We start from the raw sequence: 12,463 nt of genomic DNA, 5'->3' as shown, positions 1-12,463 counted from the left end.
CCTTGACAAGTTTGTCATTGTTTTCATTGATGACATACTTATTTACTCAAAGAATGACCAAGAACACGGTGAACATTTGAGAAAGGTGTTAGAAGTATTGAGGAAGGAAGAATTGTACGCTAAGTTTTCAAAGTGTGCATTTTGGTTGGAAGAAGTTCAATTCCTCGGTCACATAGTGAACAAAGAAGGTATTAAGGTGGATCCGGCAAAGATAGAAACTGTTGAAAAGTGGGAAACCCCGAAAACTCCGAAACACATACGCCAGTTTTTAGGACTAGCTGGTTACTACAGAAGGTTCATCCAAGACTTTTCCAGAATAGCAAAACCCTTGACTGCATTAACGCATAAAGGGAAGAAATTTGAATGGAATGATGAACAAGAGAAAGCGTTTCAGTTATTGAAGAAAAAGCTAACTACGGCACCTATATTGTCATTGCCTGAAGGGAATGATGATTTTGTGATTTATTGTGACGCATCAAAGCAAGGTCTCGGTTGTGTATTAATGCAACGAACGAAGGTGATTGCTTATGCGTCTAGACAATTGAAGATTCACGAACAAAATTATACGACGCATGATTTGGAATTAGGCGCGGTTGTTTTTGCATTAAAGACTTGGAGGCACTACTTATATGGGGTCAAAAGTATTATATATACCGACCACAAAAGTCTTCAACACATATTTAATCAGAAACAACTGAATATGAGGCAGCGTAGGTGGATTGAATTATTGAATGATTACGATTTTGAGATTCGTTACCACCCGGGGAAGGCAAATGTGGTAGCCGATGCCTTGAGCAGGAAGGATAGAGAACCCATTCGAGTAAAATCTATGAATTTAATGATTCATAATAACATTACTACTCAAATAAAGGAGGCGCAACAAGGAGTTTTAAAAGAGGGAAATTTAAAGGATGAAATACCCAAAGGATCGGAGAAGCATCTTAATATTCGGGAAGACGGAACCCGGTATAGGGCTGAAAGGATTTGGGTACCAAAATTTGGAGATATGAGAGAAATGGTACTTAGAGAAGCTCATAAAACCAGATACTCAATACATCCTGGAACGGGGAAGATGTACAAGGATCTCAAGAAACATTTTTGGTGGCCGGGTATGAAAGCCGATGTTGCTAAATACGTAGGAGAATGTTTGACGTGTTCTAAGGTCAAAGCTGAGCATCAGAAACCATCAGGTCTACTTCAACAACCCGAAATCCCGGAATGGAAATGGGAAAACATTACCATGGATTTCATCACTAAATTGCCAAGGACTGCAAGTGGTTTTGATACTATTTGGGTAATAGTTGATCGTCTCACCAAATCAGCACACTTCCTACCAATAAGAGAAGATGACAAGATGGAGAAGTTAGCACGACTGTATTTGAAGGAAGTCGTCTCCAGACATGGAATACCAATCTCTATTATCTCTGATAGGGATGGCAGATTTATTTCAAGATTCTGGCAGACATTACAGCAAGCATTAGGAACTCGTCTAGACATGAGTACTGCCTATCATCCACAAACTGATGGGCAGAGCGAAAGGACGATACAAACGCTTGAAGACATGCTACGAGCATGTGTTATTGATTTCGGAAACAGTTGGGATCGACATCTACCGTTAGCAGAATTTTCCTACAACAACAGCTACCATTCAAGCATTGAGATGGCGCCGTTTGAAGCACTTTATGGTAGAAAGTGCAGGTCTCCGATTTGTTGGAGTGAGGTGGGGGATAGACAGATTACGGGTCCGGAGATTATACAAGAAACTACCGAGAAGATCATCCAAATTCAACAACGGTTGAGAACCGCCCAAAGTCGACAAAAGAGCTACGCTGACATTAAAAGAAAAGATATAGAATTTGAAATTGGAGAGATGGTCATGCTTAAAGTTTCACCTTGGAAAGGCGTTGTTCGATTTGGTAAACGAGGGAAATTAAATCCAAGGTATATTGGACCATTCAAGATTATTGATCGTGTCGGACCAGTAGCTTACCGACTTGAGTTACCTCAACAACTCGCGGCTGTACATAACACTTTCCACGTATCGAATTTGAAGAAATGTTTTGCTAAAGAAGATCTCACTATTCCGTTAGATGAAATCCAAATCAACGAAAAACTCCAATTCATCGAAGAACCCGTCGAAATAATGGATCGTGAGGTTAAAAGACTTAAGCAAAACAAGATACCAATTGTTAAGGTTCGATGGAATGCTCGTAGAGGACCCGAGTTCACCTGGGAGCGTGAAGATCAGATGAAGAAGAAATACCCTCATCTATTTCCAGAAGACTCGTCAACACCTTCAACAGCTTAAAATTTCGGGACGAAATTTATTTAACGGGTAGGTACTGTAGTGACCCGAACTTTTCCATGTTTATATATATTAATTGAGATTGATATTTACATGATTAAATGTTTCCAACATGTTAAGCAATCAAACTTGTTAAGACTTGATTAATTGAAATATGTTTCATATAGACAATTGACCACCCAAGTTGACCGGTGATTCACGAACGTTAAAACTTATAAAAACTATACGATGACATATATATGGTTATATATATAGTTAACATGTTTTTATTATAAGTATGTATCTCATTAGGTATTTTAACAATGAGTTATATACATAAAAATGAGACTATTAATTTAAGAAACTCGAAAACGATATATATAACGATTATCGTTATAACAACGTCTTACTAGGTACATATGAATCATATTAAGATATTGATACACTTGGTTAATTATGTTAAATGATAAGTAAATATATTATTAAGTGTATTAACAATGAAATACATATGTAAAAATAAGACTACTAACTTAATGATTTCGAAATGAGACATATATGTAACGATTATCGTTGTAACGACATTTAACTGTATATACATCATACTGAGATATATTATATATCATAATATTATGATAATATAATAATTTAAAATCTCTTTTGATATTATAAACATTGGGTTAACAACATTTAACAAGATCGTTAACCTAAAGGTTTCAAAACAACACTTACATGTAACGACTAACGATGACTTAACGACTCAGTTAAAATGTATATACATGTAGTGTTTTAATATGTATTTATACACTTTTGAAAGACTTCAATACACTTATCAAAATACTTCTACTTAACAAAAATGCTTACAATTACATTCTCGTTCAGTTTCATCAACAATTCTACTCGTATGCACCCGTATTCGTACTCGTACAATACACAGCTTTTAGATGTATGTACTATTGGTATATACACTCCAATGATCAGCTCTTAGCAGCCCATGTGAGTCACCTAACACATGTGGGAACCATCATTTGGCAACTAGCATGAAATATCTCATAAGATTACAAAAATATGAGTAATCATTCATGACTTATTTACATGAAAACAAAATTACATATCCTTTATATCTAATCCATACACCAACGACCAAAAACACCTACAAACACTTTCATTCTTCAATTTTCTTCATCTAATTGAACTCTCTCAAGTTCTATCTTCAAGTTCTAAGTGTTCTTCATAAATTCCAAAAGTTCTAGTTTCATAAAATCAAGAATACTTTCAAGTTTGCTAGCTCACTTCCAATCTTGTAAGGTGATCATCCAACCTCAAGAAATCTTTGTTTCTTACAGTAGGTTATCATTCTAATACAAGGTAATAATCATATTCAAACTTTGGTTCAATTTCTATAACTATAACAATCTTATTTCAAGTGATGATCTTACTTGAACTTGTTTTCGTGTCATGATTTTGCTTCAAGAACTTTGAGCCATCCAAGGATCCATTGAAGCTAGATCCATTTTTCTCTTTTCCAGTAGGTTCATCCAAGGAACTTAAGGTAGTAATGATGTTCATAACATCATTCGATTCATACATATAAAGCTATCTTATTCGAAGGTTTAAACTTGTAATCACTAGAACATAGTTTAGTTAATTCTAAACTTGTTCGCAAACAAAAGTTAATCCTTCTAACTTGACTTTTAAAATCAACTAAACACATGTTCTATATCTATATGATATGCTAACTTAATGATTTAAAACCTGGAAACATGAAAAACACCGTAAAACCGGATTTACGTCGTCGTAGTAACACCGCGGGCTGTTTTGGGTTAGTTAATTAAAAACTATGATAAACTTTGATTTAAAAGTTGTTATTCTGAGAAAATGATTTTTATTATGAACATGAAACTATATCCAAAAATTATGGTTAAACTCAAAGTGGAAGTATGTTTTCTAAAATGGTCATCTAGACGTCGTTCTTTCGACTGAAATGACTACCTTTACAAAAATGACTTGTAACTTATTTTTCCGACTAGAAACCTATACTTTTTTTGTTTAGATTCATAAAATAGAGTTCAATATGAAACCATATCAATTTGATTCACTCAAAACGGATTTAAAATGAAGAAGTTATGGGTAAAACAAGATTGGATAATTTTTCTCATTTTAGCTACGTGAAAATTGGTAACAAATCTATTCCAACCATAACTTAATCAACTTGTATTATATATTATGTAATCTTGAGATACCATAGACACGTATACAATGTTTCGACCTATCATGTCGACACATCTATATATATTTCGGAACAACCATAGACACTCTATATGTGAATGTTGGAGTTAGCTATACAGGATTGAGGTTGATTCCAAAATATATATAGTTTGAGTTGTGATCAATACTGAGATACGTATACACTGGGTCGTGGATTGATTCAAGATAATATTTATCAATTTATTTCTGTACATCTAACTGTGGACAACTAGTTGTAGGTTACTAACGAGGACAGCTGACTTAATAAACTTAAAACATCAAAATATATTAAAAGTGTTGTAAATATATTTTGAACATACTTTGATATATATATATGTATATATTGTTATAGGTTCGTGAATCAACCAGTGGCCAAGTCTTACTTCCCGACGAAGTAAAAATCTGTGAAAGTGAGTTATTGTCCCACTTTTAAAATCTAATATTTTTGGGATGAGAATACATGCAGGTTTTATAAATGATTTACAAAATAGACACAAGTACGTGAAACTACATTCTATGGTTGAATTATCGAAATCGAATATGCCCCCTTTTATTAAGTCTGGTAATCTAAGAATTAGGGAACAGACACCCTAATTGACGCGAATCCTAAAGATAGATCTATTGGGCCTAACAAACCCCATCCAAAGTACCGGATGCTTTAGTACTTCGAAATTTATATCATATCCGAAGGGTGTCCCGGAATGATGGGGATATTCTTATATATGCATCTTGTTATTGTCGGTTACCAGGTGTTCACCATATGAATGATTTTTATCTCTATGTATGGGATGTGTATTGAAATATGAAATCTTGTGGTCTATTGTTACGATTTGATATATATAGGTTAAACCTATAACTCACCAACATTTTTGTTGACGTTTTAAGCATGTTTATTCTCAGGTGATTATTAAGAGCTTCCGCTGTCGCATACTTAAATAAGGACAAGATTTGGAGTCCATGCTTGTATGATATTGTGTAAAAACTGCATTCAAGAAACTTATTTTGTTGTAACATATTTGTATTGTAAACCATTATGTAATGGTCGTGTGTAAACAGGATATTTTAGATTATCATTATTTGATAATCTACGTAAAGCTTTTTAAACCTTTATTGATGAAATAAAGGTTATGGTTTGTTTAAAAATGAATGCAGTCTTTGAAAAAACGTCTCATATAGAGGTCAAAACCTCGCAACGAAATCAATTAATATGGAACGTTTTTAATCAATAAGAACGGGACATTTCACTTATCCTAAGCGTTATGTAGCTAATAAGCTACATGCTCGATCCACAAAGTGTATCTTCATAGGATATCCCAAAGATGACATGGGGTATTACTTCTATGATCCATCCGAGCAAACGGTATTTGTTGCTCGGAAAGCGGAATTCCTTGAAACCAAGTTCCTTATGGAAGGTGATGGTGAAAGGAAGATAGATCTTGTAGAGGTACAAGATCAAGCCGATGATACACAATTGGTTGGCACTAGTACTCAACATGAGGATGTTGAAAATGATCAAGTGGATGATCAAAGTACACAAGACGTTCGAAGATCTAGTAGGATTAGTAATCCTCCCGAGAGATATGGGTTTCTCGTGGATGGTTGCTATACGGTTGATTTGGATGAACCGACAAACTACAAAGATGCTTTATCAATGATTGATAAAGATAAATTGCAGGAAGCCATGAACGCCGAGATGCAATCCATGTATGAAAACCAAGTTTGGGAACTTGTTGTGCAACCTCCTAGCTCCAAGCTAGTTGATTGCAAATGGCTTTTCAAGAAGAAAACCGACATACATGGAAACTTGGATACATACAAAGCTAGACTTGTAGCAAAAGGTTTCACTCAAACTCAAGGGGTTGATTATGATGAAACTTTCTCGCCAGTGGCAATGCTAAAGTCTATTAGGATATTATTTGCCATTGCTGCTCACTATGACTATGAAATATGGCAAATGGATGTCAAAACCGCTTTCCTAAATGGATATCTTGAGGAAGATGTCTATATGGTACAGCCCGAAGGTTTTGTTGATCCGAAAAATCCTAAAAGGGTATGCAAGTTAAAGAAGTCAATCTATGGATTGAAACAAGCATCTAGAATGTGGAATCATCGCTTTAATGAAGAGGCAAAGAAATTTGGCTTCATTAAAAATAGTGATGAAGCTCGTGTGTACAAGAAGGCTAGTGGGAGCTTTATAATGTTCCTTGTGCTATATGTGGATGATATATTATTGTTTGGGAATGATATTACCACAATGCAAGAAGTCAAAACTTGGCTAAAGAGTTGCTTCTCTATTAAGGATCTTGGAGAAGCACAATACATATTGGGGATTGGGATCTATAGGAATAGATCCAAGAGATTGATAGGTTTAAGTCAAAGTGCATACATTGATAAAATCTTGAAAAGGTTCAAGATGGAAAACTCTAAGAAAGGTTTGGTACCTATTCAAAGAGGAACCATTCTCAGTTCATCTCAGTGTCCTACCACGAAAGATGAACAAGAGAGAATGAAGAAAGTCCCATACGCATCTGCTATTGGGTCTATCATGTATGCAATGATATGTACTAGACCGGATGTGTCATGCGCTCTAAGCTTGACGAGTAGATACCAGAACAACCCAGGAAACAGTCATTGGATTGCTGTTAAAAGTATATTGAAATACCTTAGGAGAACTAAGGATATGTTTCTAATATATGGGTCTGGTGAGGAGGAACTCGCTGTAAAAGGTTACGTGGACGCGAGTTTCCAAACTGATCGAGATGACTCTCGATCACAATCCGGTTATGTCTTCATGTTAAATCGTGGTGCAGTCTCTTGGAAGAGCTCAAAACAGGAAGTTGTTGCGTTATCCACTACAGAGTCGGAGTACATTGCCGCCTCACTGGCAGCTCAGGAAGCTGCATGGATGAAGAAATTCAACGATGACTTAGGAGTGGTCCCTACCATTCAGGACCCTCTTGAGATCTTTTGTGACAACGAGGGTGCGATTGCTCAAATCAAGGAACCTCGTGCTCATCAAAAGACTCGTCACATTGAGCGGAGATTCAACTACATCAGGGATGAGGTTGAAAAGGGAAAGATATGTATTCACAAAGTTCACACAGATCAAAATGTTGCGGATCCACTCACGAAGCTTTTACATGGGCCAAAACATGAGGGACATGTTTGTGCATTAGGGCTTCGATATTCTAGTGATTGGAATTGATCTATTTTATGTATTGTAACAGAACGAATTCGTTCAAACTCATTAATATAATTATGGTATTAATTTAATTATGAGTCATGTTCAAATTTTGCATATTTTATCCATGAATAAACTATTATTCTAAATTCCGTAGTTGATCACATTTGTGGGAACAAGTGTGAGGTTTAGACTATTATGAACTTGGATTGGTTAACATTCAAATGGTGAATGTGGGGCAAGGTTGCAACCAAGGTTCATAGATATTTGTGGGACACAAATATTGGAAGACCCGCTCTCAAGATTTACTATATGGAGCCTTTGTGGTTGATCACATGTAATCTTGAGTAAAGGAGAATATCATTATATCCTCTGACCTGAGACACATATTGGGTTCGGATATCCACCGAATATTGTGCCTTGATTCTTTCCTTCGCTATTCTGAAATATGGTAGTACATAAGGGAGGCTTCAGGTATGGTACAAAGTGTAGTGTCTAGGACGTATGTAGTCAAGATGGAATTTGTCCCTCTTATTCGTTGAGAGTCAGATGTCTAAGGCCTGACAAAGTTAAATCTATAAGAGAGTGATCATTCTATGTCTCTTGGATTTAACATGACATCTAGGATAAAAGGATATATTGAAAGATTCACCTAAAATCATATTCGAGATGGGAACTCGAAAGGGATGATGTTATTGAATGGCACTAAGTCATAACACATTGGGGGTGGTGGACGGTCGTTAGGTGGTATCCGTCACTTGCATTAATTCCTTATGTTTCTCGTGCAAGTGGGAGATTGAAGGTATTTCATATGCCCGAGAGACATAATTAATTATTGTGGCCAATATGTTATGATCCAAGTCGGGTCATACCCAATAACAAACCGTCAACACTTTTATGTATTTATTTTAATGAGTGGATCTTTAAAATAAATATTTAGCACTTAGACTTTAGAAATTGGTTTTCCAAAGATAAAATGCAAGAAATAATTATTTGGATAATTATAAGTAAGTTTAATTATTTATATGATTAAACTTATATATGTGTGTTTTAATTTTATAAAAGGTTTATAGAATTATATATAAAATGTGTAAGTATCAAATATTGATGCAAGACATCTTATATAAAAGAATGCAAAAAAAAATAATAAAAAAGAGAGAGAGGGAGTAAGGGTGGACGGTTTTGGGGGACTCCATATTGAAATGTCCCGTTCTTATTGATTAAAAACGTTCCATATTAATTGATTTCGTTGCGAGGTTTTGACCTCTATATGAGACGTTTTTCAAAGACTGCATTCATTTTTAAAACAAACCATAACCTTTATTTCATAAATAAAGGTTTAAAAAGCTTTACGTAGATTATCAAATAATGATAATCTAAAATATCCTGTTTACACACGACCATTACATAATGGTTTACAATACAAATATGTTACAACAAAATAAGTTTCTTGAATGCAGTTTTTACACAATATCATACAAGCATGGACTCCAAATCTCGTCCTTATTTAAGTATGCGACAGCGGAAGCTCTTAATAATCACCTGAGAATAAACATGCTTAAAACGTCAACAAAAATGTTGGTGAGTTATAGGTTTAACCTATATATATCAAATCATAATAATAGACCACAAGATTTCATATTTCAATACACACCCCATACATAGAGATAAAAATCATTCATATGGTGAACACCTGGTAACCGACATTAACAAGATGCATATATAAGAATATCCCCATCATTCCGGGACACCCTTCGGATATGATATAAATTTCGAAGTACTAAAGCATCCGGTACTTTGGATGGGGTTTGTTAGGCCCAATAGATCTATCTTTAGGATTCGCGTCAATTAGGGTGTCTGTTCCCTAATTCTTAGATTACCAGACTTAATAAAAAGGGGCATATTCGATTTCGATAATTCAACCATAGAATGTAGTTTCACGTACTTGTGTCTATTTTGTAAATCATTTATAAAACCTGCATGTATTCTCATCCCAAAAATATTAGATTTTAAAAGTGGGACTATAACTCACTTTCACAGATTTTTACTTCGTCGGGAAGTAAGACTTGGCCACTGGTTGATTCACGAACCTATAACAATATATACATATATATCAAAGTATGTTCAAAATATATTTACAACACTTTTAATATATTTTGATGTTTTAAGTTTATTAAGTCAGCTGTCCTTGTTAGTAACCTACAACTAGTTGTCCACAGTTAGATGTACAGAAATAAATCGATAAATATTATCTTGAATCAATCCACGACCCAGTGTATACGTATCTCAGTATTGATCACAACTCAAACTATATATATTTTGGAATCAACCTCAACCCTGTATAGCTAACTCCAACATTCACATATAGAGTGTCTATGGTTGTTCCGAAATATATATAGATGTGTCGACATGATAGGTCGAAACATTGTATACGTGTCTATGGTATCTCAAGATTACATAATATACAATACAAGTTGATTAAGTTATGGTTGGAATAGATTTGTTACCAATTTTCACGTAGCTAAAATGAGAAAAATTATCCAATCTTGTTTTACCCATAACTTCTTCATTTTAAATCCGTTTTGAGTGAATCAAATTGCTATGGTTTCATATTGAACTCTATTTTATGAATCTAAACAGAAAAGTATAGGTTTATAGTCGGAAAAATAAGTTACAAGTCGTTTTTGTAAAGGTAGTCATTTCAGTCGAAAGAACGACGTCTAGATGACCATTTTAGAAAACATACTTCCACTTTGAGTTTAATCATAATTTTTGGATATAGTTTCATGTTCATAATAAAAATCATTTTCTCAGAATAACAACTTTAAAATCAAAGTTTATCATAGTTTTTAATTAACTAACCCAAAACAGCCCGCGGTGTTACTACGACGGCGTAAATCCGGTTTTACGGTGTTTTTCGTGTTTCCAGGTTTTAAATCATTAAGTTAGCATATCATATAGATATAGAACATGTGTTTAGTTGATTTTAAAAGTCAAGTTAGAAGGATTAACTTTTGTTTGCGAACAAGTTTAGAATTAACTAAACTATGTTCTAGTGATTACAAGTTTAAACCTTCGAATAAGATAGCTTTATATGTATGAATCGAATGATGTTATGAACATCATTACTACCTTAAGTTCCTTGGATAAACCTACTGGAAAAGAGAAAAATGGATCTAGCTTCAATGGATCCTTGGATGGCTCGAAGTTCTTGAAGCAGAATCATGACACGAAAACAAGTTCAAGTAAGATCATCACTTGAAATAAGATTGTTATAGTTATAGAAATTGAACCAAAGTTTGAATATGATTATTACCTTGTATTAGAATGATAACCTACTGTAAGAAACAAAGATTTCTTGAGGTTGGATGATCACCTTACAAGATTGGAAGTGAGCTAGCAAACTTGAAAGTATTCTTGATTTTATGAAACTAGAACTTTTGGAATTTATGAAGAACACTTAGAACTTGAAGATAGAACTTGAGAGAGATCAATTAGATGAAGAAAATTGAAGAATGAAAGTGTTTGTAGGTGTTTTTGGTCGTTGGTGTATGGATTAGATATAAAGGATATGTAATTTTGTTTTCATGTAAATAAGTCATGAATGATTACTCATATTTTTGTAATTTTATGAGATATTTCATGCTAGTTGCCAAATGATGGTTCCCACATGTGTTAGGTGACTCACATGGGCTGCTAAGAGCTGATCATTGGAGTGTATATACCAATAGTACATACATCTAAAAGCTGTGTATTGTACGAGTACGAATACGGGTGCATACGAGTAGAATTGTTGATGAAACTGAACGAGGATGTAATTGTAAGCATTTTTGTTAAGTAGAAGTATTTTGATAAGTGTATTGAAGTCTTTCAAAAGTGTATAAATACATATTAAAACACTACATGTATATACATTTTAACTGAGTCGTTAAGTCATCGTTAGTCGTTACATGTAAGTGTTGTTTTGAAACCTTTAGGTTAACGATCTTGTTAAATGTTGTTAACCCAATGTTTATAATATCAAATGAGATTTTAAATTATTATATTATCATGATATTATCATGTATGAATATCTCTTAATATGATATATATACATTAAATGTCTTTACAACGATAATCGTTACATATATGTCTCGTTTAAAAATCATTAAGTTAGTAGTCTTGTTTTTACATATGTAGTTCATTGTTAATATACTTAATGATATGTTTAATTATCATAGTATCATGTTAACTATATATATATCCATATATATGTCATCATATAGTTTTTACAAGTTTTAACGTTCGTGAATCACCGGTCAACTTGGGTGGTCAATTGTCTATATGAAACATATTTCAATTAATCAAGTCTTAACAAGTTTGATTGCTTAACATGTTGGAAACATTTAATCATGTAAATATCAATCTCAATTAATATATATAAACATGGAAAAGTTCGGGTCACTACAGTACCTACCCGTTAAATAAATTTCGTCCCGAAATTTTAAGCTGTTGAAGGTGTTGACGAATCTTCTGGAAATAGATGCGGGTATTTCTTCTTCATCTGATCTTCACGCTCCCAGGTGAACTCGGGTCCTCTACGAGCATTCCATCGAACCTTAACAATTGGTATCTTGTTTTGCTTAAGTCTTTTAACCTCACGATCCATTATTTCGACGGGTTCTTCGATGAATTGAAGTTTTTCGTTGATTTGGATTTCATCTAACGGAATAGTGAGATCTTCTTTAGCAAAACATTTCTTCAAATTCGAGACG

This window comes from Rutidosis leptorrhynchoides, chromosome 3 (genome assembly GCF_046630445.1).
Source record: "Rutidosis leptorrhynchoides isolate AG116_Rl617_1_P2 chromosome 3, CSIRO_AGI_Rlap_v1, whole genome shotgun sequence".
Classification (NCBI taxonomy): Eukaryota; Viridiplantae; Streptophyta; class Magnoliopsida; order Asterales; family Asteraceae; genus Rutidosis; species Rutidosis leptorrhynchoides.
The sequence above is the reverse complement of the archived record's forward strand: the minus strand, read 5'-3'. Positions refer to the sequence as shown.